This window comes from Zalophus californianus, chromosome 3 (genome assembly GCF_009762305.2).
Source record: "Zalophus californianus isolate mZalCal1 chromosome 3, mZalCal1.pri.v2, whole genome shotgun sequence".
In the NCBI taxonomy this organism is placed as follows: Eukaryota; Metazoa; Chordata; class Mammalia; order Carnivora; family Otariidae; genus Zalophus; species Zalophus californianus.
In genome coordinates, this window is record NC_045597.1 from 91,040,919 (window position 1) to 91,067,519 (window position 26,601).

The following is a 26,601-nucleotide window of genomic DNA, read 5'->3' on the forward strand; positions in this document are numbered from 1 at the left end:
AAAAATGTTCCAAAGTATCACATCCATGGTCACATGCAAGGTCACAGAACTTAACCTTGTTTGATTATGAATATCCAATGATGGTATCTTGCTTACCGTTTTTGCCATACCACACCATGGGCTATCAGTGCTCTCTTTATTACTGGAAATAGAGTCATCAGTGCCTTTAAACTTAATCATATTAAAAAGCCAATTCCAGAAACACCAGAACCAATTTAGAAAGCCCATCCTTAAGATGATGTTTCCCTAGAACCACTCTTTTTACCAAATCTGTAGTAAAAATTTCCCAGAGAAACAACAAATAGGATGTCTATATAACACACATGTATCTAAATAGACATAAAGATATAGATAAGTGTACTATGGATATGTATACTATATCAATATCTATTTTGAGGGAGAGAGAGAGAAACAGAAAAATATTTCTTGTAAGGAATTGACTCACGTGCTGTGGAGGTTGGCAAATCCAAAATCTGTAGGGTAGACTGGCAAGCTAAAGACCCAGAGAAGAGTTGCAGTTTGAGTCTGTTGGCAGAATTCCCTTTTCTTCGGGGGAGGTCAGTCTTTTTTTTAAGACTACGACTGATATGATGAGATCCTTCCACATTATGAAGGGCAATCTGCGTTACTCAGAGTCCACTGATTTAAATGTTACTCTCTCTTAAAAAGTCTTCACAGAAATATCCAGACTAGTGTTTGATTAAATATCTGGTCAAAATAAATTAAAAAAAAATAATCAAAATAAACATCAGAATAAATAGCTGAGTAATTTTAACCAAGTCAGTTTTCTCATTGTAAAATGGAATAATAATGCTTATGCAAGTGTTGTTTTAAGGTTTCAATGAGATAACATGTAAGGTGCAGTTCCAGGCTATCATTCAGACTTATTTTTTATAATTCATATTTAATAAATTGGCAATGAGCCATGATTAAATGATCATTTTTCATATATATATTTCAAGCTAATATTATTCAAATGGTAAATAAAATTTTATCTTCTGTTTTTGTTGTGAGATTGTTTGGGATATTACCATATAGAATTAATAACGATAATTTTATGGTATATAATATTCCATATATAGATTTACCATAATTTGTTTATCTTCCATTTAGCTTTAAATTTATAACCCCTTTTTCACTAGGTCATGAATTTTGAATGAGAATCTACACTGCTTTTAATTTTTATTATTACTCTTTATACATTTACATACTTCCACACATAGATACATTTTGGTCTAATGTTTTTATTTTGAATGCAGATTTTAAACTATAAAACCTGATTTCAAGATTTGCCTTGGACTTCATTTCAATTTCATGTCTTTCCATTATAACAGAGAAGACATTTATTTCCTTGGGAACGGTTATAGATTTATTCATGCCTCCTCTACAAGAAAACAGTTAAGCGACCTTTTCCAATAATCTTTGTTTTGAGGAAAAAGAAAAAGGTTTTACAGGTGTCTTGAGAAACTTCCAGAATTTTATCTAGCAATTCCTAGTCTTCAAATACAACCTGAATGTGGAGAACGATCTCTGGGCACTGCCACAAATTAATAGAGAGGGGTTAATATACAAATGGGTGATGGATCATACTGATAGACCACCAAGGTAACTTGGTAAAAGTCTCACCTATTGTATATCTGCCTTTATCCTTTGTCTTACAGCTTGAATGCCTACAAAAGTCACTTAACCTACATCTTAAGAACTTTGGGAATCATCTTTTCTAGGTGGTAAAAGTATAAATCAGAATCCTTTAGGGACTGGTTTTAAAATGTGCATGTCCATTTCTGCACCACCACCCTTCATAGTCAGTCATAACTTGAGGATTAGAGGAGAATCCTGGTCTAATATACTGAAAAAAGCATCCCCAGGTAATTTTGATTACTGCATGCTTAATTCTGCTTCCATGCTCAGTGGAGACAAGAGATCCTGCCAAATCCTGATACTATACCATAAGGACTGCTCTGTGATATGAGTTAGGAACAGAGCTGAAAAGGAAATGCACATCCCTTGACTCCCATTCTGATGCTTTTTTCAAAACACTTTTTCTAAAGAAATGATCTTCAAATCATCATTTGAAATTGGAAATATATGATATCAATTACAGTCATTAAAATGTTAACAATAACTAGTTTTCTATGTTTCCAAAGATAGACTGACACTATAAAATTAGAAAGAGCTTGGAGGAGAAGTGAGAGATCTGAAATGAGAGTATTTCAGTTATTCAAACATGCTACCCGCTATGGGAAAAGAATGAGCTTTGGAAAGAGTTGCCTGGACATGAAACCCCACTTACCAGCTGTGGGAACTTGAATAAATTACTTAACCTTCCTCTTTCTTTGTTTCCTTATTGGGATTATTGGAGACAACAACACCTATCTCGTAGTGTTGTTGAGAGAATTAAGTGCTATAACTTATAGAAAGACCTTCTCACTTTGTACTAGTGGAAATAGTCGTCATAGTAGTAGTGGTTGTGATACAACCATTTCTAATTTCCCTCCCCATTCTCCTTAACTTGATAGTAGGATGGAGGAAGGATAGCATTTATTCAGTGGTACTAGCAGAAGGCATTTTTTTTATTAACATATAATGTATTATTTGTTTCAGGGGTACAGGTCTGTAATTCATCAGTCTTAACCAATTCACAGCGCTCACTATAGTACCTACCCTCACCAATGTCCATCACCCAGCCACCCCATCCCTCCCACCCCCCTCCACTCCAGCAACCCTCAGTTTGTTTCCTGAGATTAAGAGTCTCTTATGGTTTGTCTCCCCCTCTGGTTTCATCTTGTTTCATTTTTCCCTCCCTTCCCCTATGATTCTCTATCTTCTCAAATTCCTCATATCAGTGAGATCATATGATACTTGTCTTTCTCTGATTGACTTGTTTCACTTAACATAATACCCTCTGGTTCCATCCACGTCGTGGCAAATGGCAAGATTTCATTCCTTTGATCACTGCATAATATTCCCTTGTGTATATATACCACATCTTCTTTATCCATTCATCTGTTGATAGACAACTAGGCTCTTTCCATAGTTTGGCTATTGTGGACATTGCTGCTATAAACATTGGGGTGCATGTGCCCCTTTGGATCACTACATTTGTATCTTTGGGATAAATACCCACTAGTGCAATTGATGGGTCATAGGGTAGCTCTATTTTCAACGTTTTGAAGAACCTCCATACTGTTTTCCAGAGTTGCTGCACCAGCTTGCATTTCCACCAACAGTGTAGGACGGTTCCCCTTTCTCCACATCCCCGCCAACATCTGTCATTTCCTGACTTGTTAATTTTAGCCATTCTGACTGGTGTGAGGTGGTATCTCATTGAGGTTTTGATTTGGATTTCACTGATCCTGAGTGATGTTGAGCACTTTTTCATGTGTCTGTTGGCCGTTTGGATGTCTTCTTTGAAGAAATGTCTGTTCCTGTCTTCTGCCCATTTCTTGATTGGTAGCAGAAGACATTTTTAAAAGTTTATTTTGAAGATGATAGAAGAAACTATTGTTTGCTTCCTACTTCATTAAGAGTATTCTCTATGGACGATGGACTCTAAAAAATAATCCGAGGGTTCTAGAGGGGAGGGGGTTGGGGGGATGGGTTAGCCTGGTGATGGGTATTAAAGAGGGCACATTCTGCGTGGAGCACTGGGTGTTATGCACAATGAATCATGGAACACTACACCAAAAACTAATGATGTAATGTATGGTGATTAACATAACAATAAAAATGAAAAAAAAAAGAGTATTCTCTATGGTGGGGCGCCTGGGTGGCTCAGTTGGTTAAGCGACTGCCTCCAGCTCAGGTCATGATCCTGGAGTCCCGGGATCGAGTTCCGCATCAGGCTCCCTGCTCGGCAGGGAATCTGCTTCTCCCTCTGACCCTCCCCCCTCTCATATGCTCTCTCTCATTCACTCTCTCTTTCAAATAAATAAATAAAATCTTTAAAAAAAAAAAAAGAGTATTCTCTATGGTGTTTTAGAATTGTTGAAGAAAATGACCCCGCAGAGAGACACAGAGAGAGAGAGTGCTTTCAGATTTGTCATTTATCCTGCTTGACTCCAGGACACTCTGGAATACAGATATCGCCATCTTGTGTATCCCTAGACAAGTAATTTATTCTCTTTTCACTTTATTTCCCAACTGTAAAGTGAGGTGGTGGGACAGAAGCACACAAGGGTCAATTTTCCTCTCTCATTATATGTGCCTTTAAGATTATGTTGCCCCCAAGTAAGGGTTCTTGCCATAACCATCGTTGATCTGATGATTTTTACTCTTATGAGGCCTGTCTAATTGGCAACCAATAGATAATGTGAAGCAAAAACAGTAGGAAGAAGGTAGTAAGACAAGTTTCTCACAGGCAATGGTGATCATACTCTACCCTTCCCCACAGCTCAGGTAATAAGCACAGCTGGATTGCCCTATGCTTGTCTTCATTTACGGAGCCTGCAAAGTGTGCACACCAACAGGCACAGAGTGAAAGTTCAGGAATATTTGTATTCATGCTGAATTCTCTATGAAACTGTAAATTTCCATCTTGGTATCACTGCTGTGGGAAAGAAAGAACGAAAACCCTAACTGCTCTTCCTCCTCCACCCTTTATTAAAAGCATATCAATCCACAGAGATAGGAGGCTCTCCTCCATCTCTCCCAACCCAGTGAACAACCAAAGAAAACTAATCACATGTATTCATTTATGTGTATATATATACATATGTACATACATATATATATTTATAATATGTGATGGTAGTCATAATAGTGCTTGTAACACAATAAGTCCTAATTTTCCTCCTTCTTCCCCTATACTATATATTTTCTGCTGTCCAATAAAGTAGCCACTAGATGCATGTAACTATTTACATTTGAATGGGATAGTGATAGTAAAGGGAGAATGCCATGCAGCACAGTGGGTCCTAGAAGTCCCGGCACCGTGTACTGCTCCCTGGATAGATCCCAGGAGGATGGTGAGGCTGGGACTTCTTTGTTTTTGTTTTTGTTTTTTTAAGATTTTATTTATTTATTTGTCAGAGAGAGAGAGAGCACAAGCAGGGGGAGCAGCAAGCAGAGGGAGAAGCAGGCTCCCCGCTGAGCAAGGAAACCAATGCAGGACTCGATCCCAGGACCTTGGGATCATAACCTGAGCCAAAGGCAGATGCTTAACTGATTGAGGCACCCAGGCATCCCCTGAGGCTGGGGCTTCTAAAGCAGCATGTGCATGGGGCAAATCAGAGGACTGGGTAAAAAGGGTGGGACCTGGGGATCCTGGGCAGCATGTGGCAGTGTCTAGTCAACTATACCCAAGACAAGAGATGTATTTATTTCCCAAAATTATTTGACTACAGCCCTCTTTGCAATAGGGACATCTCTCGTGATTTGTAAAATATATTATGTCGCTCTATGGAACATACAGTTTTGTGTCTTCAGATAGCCTTGTCCTCCCTGGATTTAAATCGGAGTTGCATCCACAATAGATCAGAAAGACATACTAAAAACACCTCCTTCTATATAAAGAAGGGACTGAGACAGACTTTCTCAACTTTTGTTGGCAGTAGGAGGGAAAACAAAGGAGTTACATTCAGGGCACAAACCAACCAAGGACATAAGTTTTACTCCAGTGAACAATTGTTGTATTATTTCCAATGTATATCCATTTTATTTTTTGCTCATCACAGCCTGATATAATTTGACATACGGAGAAAGAATGTTAGATTCCTCCAGAAAATGCTTCTTCTTTTCTTTCACATCATTTTGCCCCAGGTTAACATTTCCCTTGTGATTGGTAAGGATTGACACCTGAAAGAAATCACTACTCACCTCAAGGCGGGCCAAGTTAATGTTGAGCTCTAAACTTCACTGTCCAACAGTATTATGTTCTATTGGACAAAGCTTCAAAAAGAGAAAGGCAAGGAAACAGAGTGACGGTGACATGCAGGAATTTATAGTCTTAACTTGGGGCACTTCATAGAACACCAATATTTACTCCCAGAAACACAGTTGGCTTCCTGCTACCATTTCTTTTTTCAGAATTTGGGGTCTGCTTGTACATGCCATGGGCCATTTTTACCTTGTTCTCCTGAAGTATTTTCTAGCACAATCTTCCAATACTCCACTCCAACAGCTGCAACTCTACAAAGACCTAGCATATCAAAGATTAACTGTTAGTGTGTCATGCAATTGGGGCATCAGTCTCTCGCTGCTGCTACAGCAAATGACTACACATTGGCTGGCTTAACACAACAACAATTTATTCTCTTACCTCTCTGGAGGTCAGAGATCCTAACATCAGGGTGTTAGCAGGGCTGCATGCCATCTGGAGGTTGTGGGAAAAATCTATTCTGCACCTTTTCCAGCTTCTAGAGGTTGCCCCCAGGTCTTAGCTATGGACCTTTCTCCACATTTAAAGCCAGCAGCATGGCACCTTCAAATCTCCCTGGCTCTTTTGTCTGCTTTTCTCACCACGTCTTTTCTTTGATTCTCTCTGCCTCCCCATTACAGGGACCCTTGTGATTACATCAGAGCAATGTTTTCTCTTCCATCTCAAAGTCCTTAACAATCCCATCTGTAAAGTCCCTTTTGATTCATAAGATATTATATTCACAGGTTCCAAATATCCAGGTGGAGACATCTTTAGAGGGGCCATCATTTAGCCCACCGCAGATACCTTGACTCTCAATCTCAGGTTTTGTTTGTTTTGTTTTGTTTTTGTGCCTATGGGTCTTCCCAAGGGAATTCTTACTAGCTTAGTAGCTAGATTAACTGGATTAATTACCTAGTAACTAGATTAACACTCTTTCGATTGGGTCCATTAAGCAACACTCTATTAAATGTCTTTTAAACTTGTTTCAGCCACGAGATTAAAAGCTTGTGGGGCTTCTTTTTAGAATGTGTCTTAAAAATATATATGGTAGTTTGAAAATTAAGACTTAACTGGATAACATTCAAGGAAGCAATGGCGGAGGGTAGCACATTTTTAAAGTCTCACAAACCATTCTGCATTGATTTTAGAACCTGGCTATGCCCTGATTTGAACCATTTATTTTAAAAAATCTTCATTGGGATTCCCAATACACAAGAGGTAAAAGCAAAGTTGGCCTGCCCTTTGACTTGCAAAAGGCAGACATGTTTTCATGCATATAATAATTTGTATCCTCTTTTGAGCTTGTAGGAGGTAAATTTCATAAGTACCAGAGGAAGGTAGGAGTTCCACAGAGTGAGGGAGAGGGCAAACAAGGGGAAGTTCTGGGAACAGAGGACGGATTTCACATCTTTGCCTAAGGCCATCCCTAAAGGATATTTGATGGGAGAGACCAAAGTAAAACTTCCCGGAAAAGAGAAAGATGACCTGGAAAAAAGACAAGCTTTCTTTACACTCAGAAATATTTGGCCACTTCCAGTGTTTGAGGCTTGCACTACAAAACAATAAATAAAAAATAAAAAGAGAAGTCAGCAGCATGCCCTCCACCCCTCTCTAACCTTTCACCTAAGCGATGGAGGTTTATTTAAACCTGGTGGTTTATTTAAACCTGGTTATCTAGATCCTAACCAGAACTCTTCAGGTATGGATTCTGTGGACCGGTGATATAGGAGCAGGCATGACACTACGGTGACACACACGGAAGACCTGGGCACTGGGACAGTTCTGCCACCAAAACACTGCATGACACCAGACAATACAGCTCACCCCTTGAAGAACAAAGGATGTGGTGGAAATGTGTGGCTTGAACATGTGTAGAGTTAATTTTGATTCTAGGAAAATACCACCCCTTCCGAGGCAATCTCTAAGGCTCTTCAGTTTCTCTTCCCTTACCTGCAAAGAACAGGGTCGATGTGAGAAATAAATGACACAAGGCGTGCAAATCCCTGGTTTGAACTTAGTGTTGGAAATAAGTTCCCTCCTCTGTTGGTTATAAGGCACAATCTCCTGAATGGTTAAAAATTGTAGTCACTTCCTCCCTCCTGCCACCACCTCTTAATAAAATGGTATGCCGTCAATGACACGTGCTTACTAATAAGATACTACCTATAGAAGTTCTCAGGTCTAACAGGAGCTGAATGGAGAGGAGCTAAACCTGCAGCTCGTCTGCTTTAATCACAGGGAATGTGGTTCATTCTTTTCATGGCCTCTCAGCTGTTGATATAATTCTAAAGTGCCCATGACTGCCACTCCATAATTTCCTCTTTTTGGGTAGATGAGGTGTGCAAAGGGCACCTTGAGGACGAGTGAGTTATGGGGGCCCATTGCTTATGCTCCCAGTGTCTCCCACCCTGATGTAGGCTGCTGGTAATTACTTGCTTACACACTGATTGACTTCAAAGTTCAAACTCGCCTTATATCTCCCTGCTCTAATAGGGAGTTTGTATAATCTGCTCTGTCTTCTGAATTTTATGTGCCTTCTGTGTGTTTCTCCAGTCACACCTGTTGTGGCTTATGACTTATCCATCCAGTGCCCTTTCAAATATAATTATGCATAATGGCTGAGACTAAATATAAAATAAATATATATTTAGTGGTTCTTTGTAAGCTCAGTTAAACTGCCCTCATTAAGTCACATTACTCAGGGTCAGATTCTATTCTATGATAGAGTCAGGGGAACAATTTAAACAAGGGAATTACTAAGCATTTTTATATGAAGAGAGAAAAACCACTGGCTGCACCTGTGCCTGGAATGAGCCCCAGATCCTGCCTCTGCTCCTGTAACCCTTTCTTGCCCAGATACTCAGGAACCCACTAAACAACTTCTCAGTGACAGGAGCGCCAAAGACATCAACTGCAAATTATTTCAGTGGATGCACTCTGTTACAGCCTCGCTCTCTGTATAGCCCTGTGCACATTTATCCAGAATTCTACCATTTCTCACTACCTCTGCTGCTACCACCCCCATAGAAGCCACCACAATCTCTCCCATGGATTGCTAAGTACCTTTCATCCTGGGCTTTGTAGCTCCAACTGCTCACGCTTAGCCTAGCAGGCAGATAAACCTAAGTCAGATCATGCCAGATCATGCTTCTACTCCAAATGCCCTCTGCTCTTATCCTACAGCACAGAAGCCTGCATCCTTCAACCTGCCAACATTACCTGGTCAGCCCAGGCCCTACCCTTGGGCCACAAGACCCTCCCTGACTCTTCTTCCACTCATTCTTCATGGCTTTCCTTGACCCCCTCTCAGCTCCCCACACACACAGGGCCTGCTCCCCCAGCAATCTGCTGCCTCACTTTCTCACCTGCCTCCCAACTCCTCCCAGACATCACCTGCTCATCCTGCCATTCCTAACTCACTCATAGCAACCCTTTTCTAATGTTCTGCTTTATATTTTAACTGGAGTATTTAACATGATTTAACATATCATGTGTATATATGTGTGTGTGTGTGTGTGTGTGTGTGTGTGTGTATATACATATATATATATATATATATATTTGAGATTCTCTATTCAAAGGAAAGTCCATGAAGGCAGAGGAATTTGCTAAATTTGTTCTGTTTGATCCTGAACACAATTCTTGGGATAAAATAGACACTCACTACGTATTTGTTGAAATAATGGACCTATAGGAGTTATCTTCAAATTTTTAAAAAGTTTTGTGTAAGTATTTCTTCAAAAGATCTCTTACATGAAAGCTAAAGGTATACACAGGGAAGAAGTTTGGTAAAATGTGATTTTGTGGTTGAAATGTGATCATCACCATCGTCATCATATTAGCCGATGGCATACGGCACTATAGGCCAGACTTTGTTCTAAGAACTTTGCATATGTTTACACAATTTATCTTCACCACAAACCAATGATATAGTTACTATTATTTTCCCATTATACCCATGAAGCAACTAAGGCACAGAGAAGGTTAGGATACTTACCCATTGTCACACAACTAATAAAATGGGAGAACTTGATTTTGTCTTCTCATCACCACTCTCCACTGGTCTTGTAAGTCCCGGGCCTCACAGGGTGATACCTGAGAAACTCACTGACCCACTGGAATTCCCAGGGTACCAGCTTAACAACTACCCATCTGGTGGCTGAGGTACTGGCCATGAGAGAGACCTGCAAGTGACTGTACAATCCGGCCAGATCAGTCTTCTCATATCCGTCCATCCATGCGTTTGTAGATGTCATTTCCTTTTTCTTTCTTTTTTGTTTTCTTTTTGGAACGGATGCTTCATCCTCATGTGCCTGGCAAACTCCTGGTCATTTTTCATTTGTCTAGTTATTGCAAGGCTTTGCTATGAAACCCTGCAGAGTTAATTTGTCCTTCAATAAGTTGTGCACATTTATTAATGCAATCTTCATATCACTTGACCATTACTTATTAATGAATCCTAACTCCCCTAATAGGCCATGAGCTCGTTGAGGATGAAGACCGTGTGTTTGTTCCCTCTGCATGCCCAGAAACAAAATCATTCCAGAAGACTGAGGAGGCTGTTAATAAACACTCTCTGATGTGTGGTGAACTTACCTGCTGCAGGTCACAAACCTAGAGGAGAGAAAAGGTGGAATTAGACCCACTCTCCTATATTATGGGGATAATGATAATCCCATAAAATGATTTTGCTCTTCTCTACATCTTTTACTTTAGATACTCACCAAATCATTAAAATCCACTGTCTATCCTCATCCCCCTCGTGTCTCTATGACAACTCCAGAAACAGACCTGGACATTCAAAATCCCCCTCCCCTGGAATATTGAAAACCCAACTCGGCCCCTCAGTTACAGGTACCAGTAAGGATGGTTGTCTCTGCTAGTAACAGAGTACCCAGCTCCAACTGGCTTAAGCAATAACAAGGAGTCCACAGGAAATAGGGTTGTAGGATTTATTCATAGGTCAAGATGACTGAAGCAGTTCTCAGCCCTCCCCCATAGAAACACAGTATCCAGTTAGAAAGGAGAAGAGGATTTCCTTAATTCATCTGTTTTTCCTCAGGAGACGAAAAATAAAAAAAGACAAATCCAGACCCAGGTAAGGGGAGACCACACGTGCAAATATTGTAGCACAAAGAGGAAGGACACTATTGCCATTACTAGAAACACTCGTACCATGAGATCTGCAGGCATTGGAAAGGCCAGGCAGGAAAGGGCATTTCTTTCATGGGGAACAGTAAACAAGGTAGAAAAAACTGAAGACCTGGGAAGGTGGGATGAGCCAGGGTGGTGTGACGAGACTGTAGGTCAGAGAAGATTTTACCCGCTCCCAGCCTGGTGTGGGGTGGTGTGGGGTATGGGTCTAAAGAAGGGCTTTGTGCAGATGAGGCTGAGAGTGGACCCAAGCTCCAGGACCTGGGGGAAGAGGGAAGCTGAAGTAAAGTTTGGCCAAATCAAGGAGGTGAATACTTTGTCCAGATTGGTCAGTGGGTACAAATAGTTCAGTCAATCATGTATGAGGCAAAGAATTTAGAAAGCTTGCATCTGGCCTTGTGTGTCACCTATCATATGGGGAAGGGTGGAGCTTTTCGGCCAACTGATTCCTGGAATAGAAAGGTGGGGAATTTCTTTAACCATTATCATTCTCCAGGATCACAGGGCCAAGCAAAGTTCAACACTGACAGAAAGAACCCTTTTCCCAAGAAGCTCAATAGGTAGAATACCCTAAAGGACTCAATGGATAGAACTGGATTCTAGGCCAGGCTCTAGTGCAAGGAGGCTGAAAAAAAAATATTGGGCATTTTCAGCAGCTACAATGGGAAATAGGTCCTGCCAGAAGGGAAGGGATGGCAAGGAATGGGGAATGGCTCTGAAGTAGAGACCAGAAAAGCCCACCACCATTATCAAATGTGCCCTTTGTCTACTTCATTATTTTAGACAACGTTCCAGCATGGGTTAGAACAGGGAGAGCAATACACACACCCTCCAACCCCTAGGGACTGACCCACAATAGCTAAAGTGAGTGTTATTGCTGCATATTTGCCTTGTTCACTGTAGGTCTGTAACATTTAATATAGAGCCACAAAATGTACCCAATACATATTTAAATCTGATTATGTACAGATAAAGGTATTTTGCTGGAAAATTATTACAAGCCTGAGATTGATTTATTCATGTGATGAATAAAAGATAACTGATTGATTGCATTCAATATATCTGTCACTGAATTCTCAAATTTACATTTTCTTCCCAGGGTCTGGAAGTGTGAGGTAATGAGTACACATGACAATTTTTTCTTTTTTCTTTTTTTTTTTTTAGTGTCTCCAAATGCCAACAAGAATTTCTGACAAATTTGTTATTGTTGTTATTTTTATTTTATTTTTTCAGAGAATGAGGGTAAGTAGGTCTTGCCCTTCTAAGTACATGCACGCAACGTCCTTAAGCCAACAGTAATGTTCAAGAGACTGAACCTTGGAACTGGGCTAACTCCAGGAAAATAGTAAGAAAAGCAAGGCCCCTCCATAAAGATACATAAGGATACTATACTTGCCTGAGAAAGGAAGTCTCTCCATTCAAGTTTGTTATAGCATTACCCAGGGCAGTAAGGACTCAACCTAGGTGTTCACCACTAAGGAAACATATAAATAGGGAGATGTGCAAAACTAGCCCAATACAATTTATAATACAATACTATTTAAGTAACTAAACAAGCATTGAATATTATACATTTTACATGAGAATATGATGGCTTATTAGAATATTTGCCTCTGGTAAGGAAATGGAGAGAAAAAGAAATAGCAAAGCAGAGGCCTTTCATGGACCACGTGTGCTGTGAACTAAGGAATACAATCACCATCAACTCCTAATCAAAAAGATCCTTCTTCTCTGGATGAAGCCAAGTATTAAGTCAATGATATCTGTGAGGAAGAAAGTTAAAAGTCCAGGAGAGACTTTCTACCAAGTTTTTAAAAAGGCTATCAGTAATGCAAATTTCTTTATAAATATTTTTTATCACTCCCCAGGGTGCATAGAATACAACACAAAACCACTCCTCTGGAGTTCAAAGGCTTCCTTTTGGTTGACCCCCAGCTGAATCTCTCACTTTCTCTATCTGTTCCTCTTGTAGCTGGGCCAGATAGAACTAAGTGTCATCTCTTACTCATTTATTCATCCTACAAACATTATTGAAGACCTATACGAGTCAGGTAACACAGTCATCTCTGCTTTCATGGAACTGCTGTTCTACTGACGAAAGATAGACAATAAGCAGTGAACCTCATAAACAAATAATATATATGGTGCTTTGGAAAGTTCTATGTATGCCAGACAAAAAAGGAAAAATGAAGAACAATGCTAGGGTATCTCAGGCCTGGTAGGGGCAGATAACAGAATTACATAGGGTCACCTCATTGAGAAAATGTAACTGGAGTCAAGGATTCAGAGGTAAGGGGGTCACAGAGGTTTTGAGGGAAAAATTTCTAGGTTTAGGAAAGATCGAAGCCTATGGCTGATGTGTGCCTGATGTGTGCAAGGTACAGCAAGAAAGACCAGTGTGGATGGGAAGAGTGAGACAGAGATAGGATAGAAAAGGAGGTCAAGAGGTAACACCAGCCAGACCAAGAGTGAGCTAGTGGACTCAGCATCTACTCTGAGTAAATGGAGAGCCAGAGGACAGGTAGTACATGGAGCCCAAGAGATGACATTCATTTTAAAGGCTCAATCTGGTTGGCCTGTTGGGAATAGACTGTGGAAGCAGGAGATTTGTACAAAAGCTACTGTAGTAATCTGACAGTCACTGGTGACTGGGGTGGTAGCAATGCAGGTGGCTTGGAATGGTCAAGACCTAAAGGTATTTTACTTGAACTTGAGCTGTAAGAAAAAAAGCCAAGGGTGAGACTAAGATCTTTGGTCTGAGAACTAGACACCACAGGTGCTGAGATAGAAGAAGCTTCTGGAGGACTAGTTTCAGACACATTAGGATTCTGATGTTCAGAAGACAACCATGTAAGGGGGCCCCTGTCCCCAGTGCTCACACTCCTCTCTCTATTTAGGATCCCCTGTCTTCCACTTTTATTACTAATCATCTATGCATCAAAGCCCAGCTCAAAAAGGAAATTCTTCTTGAAGCCATCTTTTATCCCCACCTCTATAGGAAAAAAAAAAAAAATATATATATATATATAATTTTTACTCATTCACTCATACTCAATTTACATCCATTCAATAATGCTTGAGCATCCCTTGGCTACACACACTTTTTTAAGTAGAACAGCAAGATCTCCACTTTTGTGGAACTTTCATTTGCATTGGAGGAAAGAGAAGAAAGTTAAGAAATAATTGGAAAGAAAATTTCAGATCGAGACAAGTGCTATAGAGTAAAGAGAGTGTGACATTGTGACACATGTTGCCTGGAAAAGAAGGGACACCTTAGTAATAGAGTCAGAAAATGGCTTTCTGAGGAAGTGAGAGTGGAAACGAGACAGGAATGTTGGGAAGGGGTCAGTCATGCAAGGACGGGAAAATGCGGATGCAGAGGCCATCCAAGCAGAGTGAAAAGCAAATGCACCAGCAGTGACATGTGGAAGGGTTTGCCATGTGTCCACAACAGTATGTAGGCCAGTGAGGCAGAAGTGTAATCCATGAGGATGAAGAATGAGGTCAGAGAGCTGGCATGGGACCAGATTGCACAGTGTCCTATTAAGAATGGGAAGGAGTTTGGATTTTGTTCCTGAAGGTGGAGAAAAGCCACCTCCTCTTCCAGTCTCGAACTTTCTTGTAGAGCACATGAATGATTCTGAATAAAGAGGAGTACTTTATTTCTAGTAAATGTCATGAGATGTTATCGTTAATAATAATAGCAACCACTCATTATATATTCTGAGTAAGCATTTTCCATTTTCTCTGGTGATACCATCTCCAAATCTTCACAAAACCCTAAAAGTCACTATCCCCTCATCTTATGGACATGTGAAGACATGACTCAGACAGGTGGGTGACTGGCTGAGCTTCTGGTGAGGGCAGAAATCCAGCATGGATCAGCCCTATCCTGGAGTGACAAAGCTAATAACAGCAGAGTCACTCTTAAACCTAGGTCTGCCCCCACGCAGACAAGACGGTTTCCTCTGCACCAGGCTCCTGTCTCAATGGGCAGTTCTCAGTGTAATTAGGCATGTAATGAATACTTATGTTGAGCAAGATAATGCCATTTTCTAAAAAGAATAATGAGTATATAGAATAAGTATCAGGACAAAGAGAATCTACTGGGGCATGTGAAATTAAAATGTTGCAAGAAGGTCAAAATTAATTTTGGAAACAGTGGTGGAACAAGGAGTTTTACAAAGGGAAAATAAAAACTGCATGAGCTCAATGAATAAAAAGAGCAAAACATCTATCCAGAGGTCTTTTGTCTTTGTTGGAATTCATTGACTTTTTTTGTTATGTTAATCACCATATATTACATCATTTGTTTTTCATGTAGTGTTCCATGATTCATTATTTGCGTATAACACCCAGTGCTCCATGCAGAACATGCCCTCTTTAATACCCATCACCCGACTAACCCATCCTCCTACCCCCTTCCCCTCTAAAACCCTCAGTTTGTTTTTCAGAGTCCATCGTCTCTCATGGTTCATCTCCCCCTCCGATTTCCCGCTCTTCATTTTTCCCTTCCTACTATCTTCTCTTTTTCCTTTTTTTTTTTTAACATATAATGTATTATTTGTTTCAGAGGTACAGGTCTGTGATTCAACAGCCTTGCACAATTCACAGCACTCAACATAGTACATAACCTCCCCATGTCTATCACCCAGATGCCCCATCGTTCCCACCACCCACCACACCAACAACCCTCAGTTTGTTTCCTAAGATTAAGAATTCCTCATATCAGTGAGGTCATATGATACATGTCTTTCTCTGATTGACTTATTTCACTCAGCATAACACAATCCAGTTCCATCCACGCCATAGCAAATGGCAAGATTTGAATCCTTTTGATGGCTGAATAATATTCCATTGTATATATATACTACATCTTCTTTATCCATTCATCTGTCAATGGACGCCTTGGTTCTTTCCAAAGCTTGGCTATTTTGGACACTGTTGCTATAAACATCAGGGTGGACGTACCCCTTCAGATCCCTACATTTGTATCTTTGGGGTAAATACCCAGTAGTGCAATTGCTGGATCATATGGTAGCTCTATTTTCAACTTTTTGAGGAACTTCCATACTGTTTTCCAGAGTGGCTGCACCAACTTGCATTCCCACCAACAGTTTAAGAGGGTTCCCCTTTCTCCACATCCCTGCCAACATCTGTCATTTCCTGACTTGTTAATTTTAGCCATTCTGACTGGTGTGAGGTGGTATCTCATTGAGGTTTTGATTTGGATTTCCCTGATGCCAAGCGATGCTGAACACTTTTTCATGTGTCTGTTGGCCATTTGGATGTCTTCTTTGGAAAAATGTCTGTTCATGTCTTCTGCCCATTTCTTGGTTGGATCATTTGTTCTTTGGGTGTTGAGTTTAAGAAGTTCTTTATAGATTTTAGATACTAGCCCTTTAACTGGTATGTCATTTGCAAATATCTTCTCCCATTCTGTCGGTTCTCTTTTGGTTTTGTGGACTGTTTCTTTTGCTGTGCAAAACCTTTTTATCTTGATGAGGTCCCAAAAGTTCATTTTTGCCCTTACTTCCCTTACCTTTGGCAATGTTTCTAGGAAGAAGTTGTTGCAGATGAGGTCGAAGAGGTTGCTGCCTCTCTTCTCCTTTAGGATTTGGATGGACTCCTGTCTCACACTGAGGTCTTTCAACCACTTGGAGTCTGTTTTTGCGTGTGGTGTGAGAAAATGGTCCAGTTTCATTCTTCTGCATGTGGCTGTCCAATTTTCCCAACACCATTTGTTGAAGAGACTGTCTTTTTTCCACTGGACATTCTTTCCTGCTTTGTTGAAGATTCGTTGACCACAGAGTTGAGGGTCCATTTCTGGGCTCTCTATTCTGTTCCATTGATCTATGTGTCTGTTTTTGTGCCAGTACCGTACTGTCTTGAGGATGACAGCTTTGTAATAGAGCTGGAAGTCCGGAATTGTGATGCCGCCAGCTCTGCTTTTCTTTTTCAACATTCTTCTGGCTATTCAGGGTCTTTCTGGTTCCATACAAATTTTAGGATTATTTGTTCCATTTCTTTGAAAAAAAGTGGATGGTATTTTGATGGGGATTGCATTGAATGTGTAGATTGCAGCACTCAGGCACCCCCAGTCTTTCTGTGACCCTGAGGGTCCTGAGACCACACTGTCCTGCGAGGGTTCCACCCCTCACTTAGCCACTGGAGCGACAACGTCCCTCAGTGGAGACGACTTCTAAAAGTTCTGATTTTCTGCTCAGCTGCTCTATCACTTGCCAGAAGTGGCGGACGGAGGCCTCCCTCCCCCGCCATCTATCCTCCCAAATATCACCTCGGATTCACTTCTCTGCACATCCTACCTTCCAGAAAGTGGTCGCTTTTCTGTTCAGAGAGTTGTTGCTATTCTTTTCTTCGATCTCCTGTTGAATTCGTAGGTGTTCAGAATGGTTTGATCCCTATCCAGCTGAATTCCTGGGACCAGACAAAATCTAGTTCTCCCACTCCTCTGCTATCTTGCTCTGCCCCCCAGAATTCATTGACTTTTATTTTGGCTTCAACTCTTTGAAAAAGTTCTGCCTAAAGGAATTCCTTAATTTGGACTTAATGTGGCCTATGGAATCAAAGTGGAGTTGGAAGGGTCATAGAGGCTGAGCAGAGGCTGGGAAGAGCCCAAGACTACCCAGGGATGATCAGAATCAATGTGGTGCTGGGGGCAGAGCAGGGAGGAAGGGCTTTTCGATGTTGGACAGTGTGATAATGACTGCCCGAGAGCCAGAATCAATCTTGCTTATGAAGGCAGGTGCTGTCAGAGAATACAGCACCCAGAGAGCTAGAAATTTCTCTTGTCTGTCTTTGTGTCCTGGCAATTGACAAAGTGTTCCCATATGAGTGTTTCTCAACTGCAGAACCAGGATTCACAGTTTTCAGGTCTTTAAGGATCATTTTCACTTCTCCTCATCACCAGTTGAAAGTTTTAATAGTTTTTTTCATAAGCAAACATGTGATCTTTAAATTAATCAGAAAAGGGGGAAAGAAGCAAAATCCCTATAACCCTCATCATGTAAACATATTATGTAACATATTAGATTTCTTGTACTATTTTGTTAAATATGTATAGTTCATTGACCTGTATACAGCTGACTCTTGAACAATGCAGGGGTTAGGGGCACCAATCCCACACACAAGTTGAAAATCTGTGTATAACTTTTGACTCTCCCAAAACTCAACTATTAATAGACTACTGTTAACCAGAAGCTTTACCAATAACATAAAACATATTTTGTATGTTATATTATACTATACTCTTAGAGTAAAGGAAGCTAGAGAAAAGAAAATGTTATTCAGAAAATCATAAGGAAAATACATTTACAGTTCTGTACCGTTTTCATCAAAAACAATCCACATATGTGTGCCTGTGTGGCTCAATCGGTTAAGCATCTGCCTTCAGCTCAGGTCATGATCCCAGGGTCTTGGGATCAAGCCCTGCATCAGGCTCCTGGCTCAGTGGGGAGTCTGCTTCTCCCTCCACCCCTCCCCCCCTGCTCGTGATCTCTCTCTCTCAGATAAATAAATAAAATCTTAAAAAAAATCCACATGTAAGCGGAGCAGGCTACTAGATAGGAAAATAATCATTTCTGTTTGTACATTGCAGCTTACTTATATATTCAATCCCCAAAATAGAGTAGGCATTAAACATATATTTAAGAAAATGGCCAATCTTGGTCATGAATGACAATAATTATAGTGGTATTACTAAAAACAAAGAATTATAATAACCACTTAAGATCTATCAAACATTTTACATGGAAGATTTTCAGTCATGGTAAAGATCCTACAAGTTAGAATTTGCCAGTGTCATTGATGGAGGTAGAGGGTTAAATAGTTTTCTCCAAATGCATGTTTACCCAGAACCTCAGAACGTGACGTTATCTGCAAATAGGGTCTTTGCAGATGTAGTTAGTTAAGTATCTTGAGATGAAATCATCTTAGATTTAGAGTGGCTCCTAAATCCAATGAATAGTATCCTTATAAAAAGTAGAGTAGACACAAAAACAAGGTTGCAGGAAGATGGAGACAGAAATTGGACATACACTGCCAAAAGCCATAGAATGTCAGGATCCACCAGAAGCTAGAAGGGACAAGGAATGATCACAGAGCTCTGGAGCAAATGTGGCCCTGCCCATGTCTTGATCTTAGACTTCTAACCTCCCAAACTTGAGAGAATAAGTTCCTTTTATTTTAAGCCACCATGTTTGTGGCATTATTTTTATGGTAACCCTAGGAACTGATAAAATGGGTGAGGATGCTCTGAGCCTCTCAGCTCAATTCTCTGAGCTTCAGTTTTCATGCTGGTTTATGGAAGTGGGCGTGGACTGTCCTGGATTTCCAGGACAGACACCCCACACATTGTAGAAAGCTTCCCAAGTTATCAGAGAAGGACGTCAGACTTAGCACATGCAGAGAATGGGGTAGACATCAACTAAAGGATGAGTTTAAATACAGTCCAAAGAAGGTCCATTATAATGCAAGTATTCTTAATTTTAGAAACAGTTTATGTCAGGCCTTCCAATCCCCCACCTCCTTCTACAGTTTCACTTTTATGCAAATGATGCAGTGAGGTGGTCTTGTGACTCTTGTTTTCAGGGCCTAGTAATAGTACCACCACATATACTGGCCAGACAGTCATCTTTCTCTGCTCTTGGATCCCACTTTATAACAGCAGCACCTGCTCTGATAACATTCCTACCTCCAGCCTCTCCTATCAGAAATGTCAAATGAGCAGGCCCCATTTACCACAACCTCACTCGGATAGGGCATTCCTGCTCCTACCATTGAGAAAGATCCTGCTAAATACATAAAGGATAATTAATTTAAAAGCATTTGAAGTTACCTTAGAATGATTTCCTCCATTTCAAGTAATACAAGGACTACAAGGAGAAATTTAAAGTGAGGTCATTTAACATAATGGAAGAAAGGTTTGGTTTCATAGAATCTGAGTTTTCAGAAGTCACTTTCTATGAAATTGTCCATACATTGTATTTTGTTCTGATCACAGATCCCATGTTTCAATATCCCAGAATTGTCCAGAGGTCACTAAATTATCTTTTTCTATTACTTTTTACCTCTCTTTCTTCTTCCAATAAAGTAGGAAGTAGTTAGGAAGGTCAACAAGATGCCTTGGGTTTCCATAGGTGAGTCCTTTAATATAATTCAAAATTAGAGTGCATTTGAATATAAAAAGAGAAACAAACTTGAATACAATGAGAAAAACATTATTACATCCTGTGACACTCAAAAAACATCATTATTTTAAGGCTAACTCACTGCTTCCTTATTACCTGGAAGGTAGGAAGAACTCAGGATATAGAATCTATTAGTAAATATACAATATGGGATAAGCCATTAAGCTTTCGGGGCCTCCATTTCTGAGTCCAAATATTAAGACAAATAAACTTCCATAAAGTTGGAGTAGTTTTAATTGTTAAATCATAACTAAGAATACCTAGTACCATAATTCAGTATTTTGGGAATTCAATAAATAATTACAAAACTCACAATCTCATAGGGCCAACCACTCCTGAGTTCTACAAAAGTCAGTAATAATAATGTGGTAGAGTTAGGTTTTAAAATTTACTATGAGAAAGTCTTGGATCTCAGTCACCAAAATAGCTCATTTGGGGTGAGGATTCCCTAGGGTGCCCAATGGTTAGAACTGAGCATAATTACAAGGGAAGATTAATTACTATCTATTGTTTATTGCACATCTTCTATGAACCAGACACTGTGCTAGGTTCTGTGCTAGGAGCACTTTTTTTGAGACAGTCTGAGTTGAATTTCCTCTACTGAACACAGAATTGTCCTTACCTTCAAGATAGATCTGGAACCTAGCCCAGAAACCAAATGTCTCCTTGCTGTGAGGTCTTAGAGGCTTTTCCCACAGACTCTTCAGACTTATCCAGATGAACCTCAGTTTTCATGTTCTTTACAACTTATACTTTTAAGTTGGGGCCCTGATACCTAGATTTCATGTAGACATAGAATAGGACAGTGATATTGATCTTATTTTACTTTGGAAGAATTGCTGTGTCCACCAAATAGGGTTTAGCAGGAATTGGAAAGTGTGAAGATAAACCACTTTTGAGACTATTTCTGTGAATTTGAAGCAGACAAACACAGGAGTAACCAAATGAGAAAGAGAGGGGAAAAGAGAATTATGTGTTTCTTTTTTTATTTTAAATATAGAATGTACCAGGACATATCTATGTGTTAATGAAAATGATTCAGCATAAAGATGGATGCTTATATTTCAGGAGAAAAAGGATAACCAAGCACAGCAAGAAGGGATGAGACACAGGCCCTAGATGTGGGGGAACTGACCTTTGATAGAGAAAGAGACAATTCCTTCTCTGCATGGGGATTAAGAAAGTAAAGATGAGTAGACGTGAGACTACTGGTTGGTTAGAGGAAAATGAGGTAGTTTGTTTTTGTCATTTTTTTCCCTTTCAGTGCCATTTGAACATCATACTTGAGACTGGGATAGAAGGAATGGTATGGCATTCTTATGAAGATAGGTGTTATACAGTATTTCCTGGAAATGAAAGATGATTCTTCTAGGAAGTCATTGCCCGTTTTGACTTATACTAAGGCTTTAAAGTGAAGCTATTGATGATGGTTATGTGATTTTCCCCAGCTGCTCATCACCCACCTGAAGGTTTCACCCTGCAGTTGAACTATGGCAGACATTATATCATCGTCAGAAATACCTAGTTTTTTAGGGCTCCTGGGTGGCTCAGATGGTTAAGCGTCTGCCTTTGGCTCAGGTCATGATCCCAGGGTCCTGGGATCGAGTCCCGCATTGGGCTCCCTGCTCCCTGGGAGCCTGCTTCTCCCTCTGCCTCTCTTTCTCTGTCTCTCTCTCTGTCTCTCATGAATAAATAAAATCTTTAAAAAAAAGATAAAAAAAGAAAAAAAGAAATATCTATTTTTTAAAAGATTTATTTATTTATTATTTGAGAGGAGAAGAGTGAGAGGGAGAGAGGAATCTCAAGCAGACTCCCTGCTAAGCATGGAGCCCAAAGTGGGGTTTGATCCCAGGACCCTGAGATCATGACCTGAGCCAAAACCAAGAGTTGGATGCTTAACCAACTGAGCCAGACAGGTACCCCAGAAATATCTTTCATTTAACAACTGCAATCAATGAACCTTGTAAGAATTTTAATGTACTGAGTCAATTAATAATACGAGTTGGTCACTGTTATTATGCCTTTTACTGATGTGGAAACTAAATTTAGTGGTGTTAACTGACTTACACAAACTCATATAACTTGGAAAGGGGGTAACCCAGATTACACATCCTACTGGCCCTGACCTCATTACTTTGACAACCACATATAAAGGTGAGAACCACAGAGGTCAGAGCTCAAGGGAGGAGGAGGCAGATGACTCAGCTGAAGGACTTATGGCCTCAGCCAGAAGGGCGGACTGTGTCCCAGAAGCACTCCAGTCAGCAGAGACCTCAAGGGCACTCAGTGGGTTCCTTCCCAGCCTAACTTATTCCCAATGTTCAGAAGCCAGGCAGTCCCTGACAACATGACAAATTTTTATTTTATTTTTTTATACACATGGAAAACGAGCCACTTAGAACTGAGCTTACGGTTCCTTCTCCATGATGGCCTCATGTGGGTGTAGTATCTGCTTGTCCTGGTCAGCCTCTCACTGTCAAGTACCATCTCCTCCAACAACTTTCCCTCTTGACAATCTGCCTCCTCCATTTCTCTTTGTTTAAAACAGGCAGAAATCAAGGTCCTTTGCTTTTATGTAACCCAAAAAAAGAGAACTAAATGCTTCTCAAGAACTGGATCCAAGTACCCAAGTTGAGAATAACATATTTGCATCATGTCAGATATGAAACCAGGTTGCTTTATCCTCTCTACACACATCTATTCTCATAAACACATTCTAAGGAGTATATTGTTTACTAAAACTCTGCTATTAGTTTTTTGTTCTTGTTAATAGGCCTGATTTCAGCATTGTCTGTTAGAATGAAAACAAATCATTTTCTTTGTTTGAGGACTTTGAAGACAATTCTTTCAAAATCATTTTACCTTGATACAGTAAAAGCTATGTTATATTTAGTGCTGTTAGCAATAGACACAGAATCGTTCTTATATTAATTAGGAGAAAATATGTTCTTGGCTGTAGTACCTTATTAAAATGTGCTCTAAAATTATATCAGTTCACTTACATATAACCCGGGTTTAACAATATACACCATATGATAGATCCAAACTCAGAACAAAAAAGACTCCTAAGTATGATATAACACAAGAAGTTTAAATGGCTTTAGTTATGGATTTTAATCCCCATCTCTGCCATGGGTCAATAATTTGTCCTGACACAGTTTCTTGCTCTGTGAACTGAGGTCAAACAGCACTTATTTTGCCTGGTTGTTTTAATGGATAAAATAAAATAATGTATACGAAAAGGCATACCAAATGGCCAGAATACAATGAGGGTATTCAGCTGTTATTGTATTTCTCTTCCTTATCATAACTCTTTATAGTCTGTATGAGGGTTGATTAAACCAGAAATCATTACAAATATTTGATAATTTAAAATAGTAGTGTAAGTATAAAGTTTGTTGATGAAAGGTGTGGTAAGTTCTTGGCTTGAATCCCAAGGCACATTTGCTGTAGTTGATTGCCCTAAGTACATGGAAGTGTTGAACCAGAATAATGCCAAGTTTGTTCAGTCACCTCCTGACATTTTAAAGCTGAGAAAATGAACATACAAAATGTTAAATATAACTGGCCCAACTAGGTTGTGCTACAACATTGCAAATATGACATACTTGAAAATGAAATGCCTTGCAAATCATTTGTAAATGAATCTTTGACTTTTAAAGAGAGGGTTAAGAATTCCTGATATAACATAATTCCCAAATACAGAACAAGACTAAAAGCCTAGACTAAGCCTACAATTGCAGTTGTGTGGTCAGGGAGGATAAAATGAGACACCTATGGTTGAAGGTGTCTTCAGACAGCCACGCTTCCTTGGCTGCACCATCACATAGCTGACCTGATCATCAGTTGGTTCCAAAATGGACTGAACCTAACTGGTTAACTGTCAGAAGGCTGCTTCAAATCCTTCCATGCTAATATGGACTTAGCACAGAACAGGAGAGAGGATCTGGGGCATAGGGATCCTCCCTGAAATCTTTCTTATATTTTATGTGCATGTGCTTATTAGGGTCCACCCTACCAGTCATGAACAAGTGGGGAAAAACTGTCATCCTTAGGTACAATTGCCCAAACTACACAGGTGCTATTGTTTATTCTCTATAGACTTCTCTATAATACTTGGATCTATTCATATCTATTCTTCATACCTCCCATCCTCTCGAGCTTTTTGTTTACTCACAACAACATTCACTACACTGGAACTATTTGCTAGATACACCACTAGGTACTGGTAAATTGCAGCTGTGGTCATTCCTGAGTAAGGCAGAACATCACTTTTAGGGAACTTAGTCTAGCAGACTATAACGTAATGGTAAGGATATGAATATGTGCGTGTGTGTATGTACATGTACAGGTGTCTGTATATGAAATAAAAGAAAATTGCCTGTATGGGTTGAATATTATCCTCCCAAATTCATATATTGAAGTTCTAAACCCCAAGTACCACAGAATATGAACTCATTTGGGAATAAGGTTACTATAGATGTAATTAGTTAAGATGAGGTCATACCAGGGTAGGATGGGTCTTTAATTCAATAGGACTGGTGTCTCTATAAAAAGGGAAAATTTAGACATAGCTATGCACATCGGAGAATGCCATGTAAACATGAAAATAGAGATCAGGATGATATGCCTACAAGCTGAGGAACACCAAAGATTGCCAACAAACCACCAGAGAGCTTGGAGAGAAGTCTGGAATAGATCCTTCCTTAGGCCTATAAAAGGGAACATGGCCATATCAATATCTTGATCTCCAACTTCTAGCCTCCAGAACTATGAGGCAATACATCCTATTGTTTAAGCCACTCAGTTTATAGCACTTTGTTACAGCAGCCCTAGCAAACTCATGCACTCAAGTGAGAACAAGCAAAGACTATTTATTCGGAAATTGCATGTATATACACATGGGTAGAACAAGAAGAATTTCAAATACCCTATTGCTCGAAGATCCTCACTTTCTGGAATAGGGCCAAAATTAACAAATTCATATCTGAGATAAGCATACTTTCCAATCACAAAGAGAAATAAAATGATTTCTAAAGGACTCTTAGGACAAAAGCATTAATATTTAATAAAATAAAAATATAAAATATTTGCTCTTAAAGTATTAAGTTCAAAATGACAGTGGCAGTCAAGTATCAGACACATTATTATATACTTAATATTTGTCTGTCGAATTAATAGGAGCCAAATAATAATCGCTTGGGTGTTTACTGTGTGTCAGATTCTCTACTAAATGATTTACATGCATTAACTTACTTAATTATCAAAATATTCTTATGAGATAGGTATCATTAACTTAATTTTATAGATAAGGCACTGAGTTTCTGAAAGTCTAAATGATGTTCTAAGATCAAATCAGCTAATACACGATGGACTAATATCCATTTAGTTTATACCCTTAAGAACTGCTCTGTATTACTTACATATTTGTTACTATTTGAAATTTTATGAGATACCCATCTCTTTAAGAAATCCTACATTTTCTACATGAAGGGCTGGACAAGTTATTTCATTGTCCACGGCTCCTTCCCAGGGCTTTACAAAGAAGCATATTGCAGCCCCTGCCTCACCTCCCTGGGCTTCAGGCCTCATTCATCATACTTCATGACACCATATAAAGCACTATGTCTATGGAGCTATAAACAATAAGTTTCAATGTTAATTCCACAACCTGTAGATATGCTAATTAATGCTACTGAAATTAATTTATCTATAAAAGTTTTAAAAATCTTACTTTGAATAATTTGTGTATATTAAATGAGAAAGTGTGCCTAAAACATATATACAGCATGCAGCAGGAGTGCTTTAAAGATTATAAAGTCTTCAATATTTAATGTAAAATGGTACTTGATGAGAGCTTTCTGAGCAGGGAATTCTAACTGATAGTGCTCATTTGATCATATATTAGGAGGTAACTGTTGAATGTGCTCATCACCAGGGAAGGGGATAAACCCTCATATGGCATTCCAGCAAGGCTGACGCCAGGTAAGGGTCTGAAAAACAATGTGTAAAAAGTTTAGGTACTTGTTGAAAATGAAAATAGTCAGATATTATAATTAAAATAATAAAACTGATAAAAATCATAATGAAGAATAAAAAGCAGAGATACCTAGGCGGCTCAGTAGGTTGGGCATCTGACTCTTGATTTCCGCGAGGGTCATTATCTCAGGTTGTGAGATTGAGCCTGGTGTCAGGCTCTGTGCTCAGTGCAGAGTCTACTGGAGATTCTCTCCTTCTCCCTTTGCCCCTCCCCCCCAGAAATGAATAAATAAAACCTTTCAAAAATGAATAACAGGCATTAAAGTTTGCCATGTTTCTTACACTGTGCTAAAACAATTTAACTGATTTTTGGGTTTAATCTTCACAATGAATTTATCT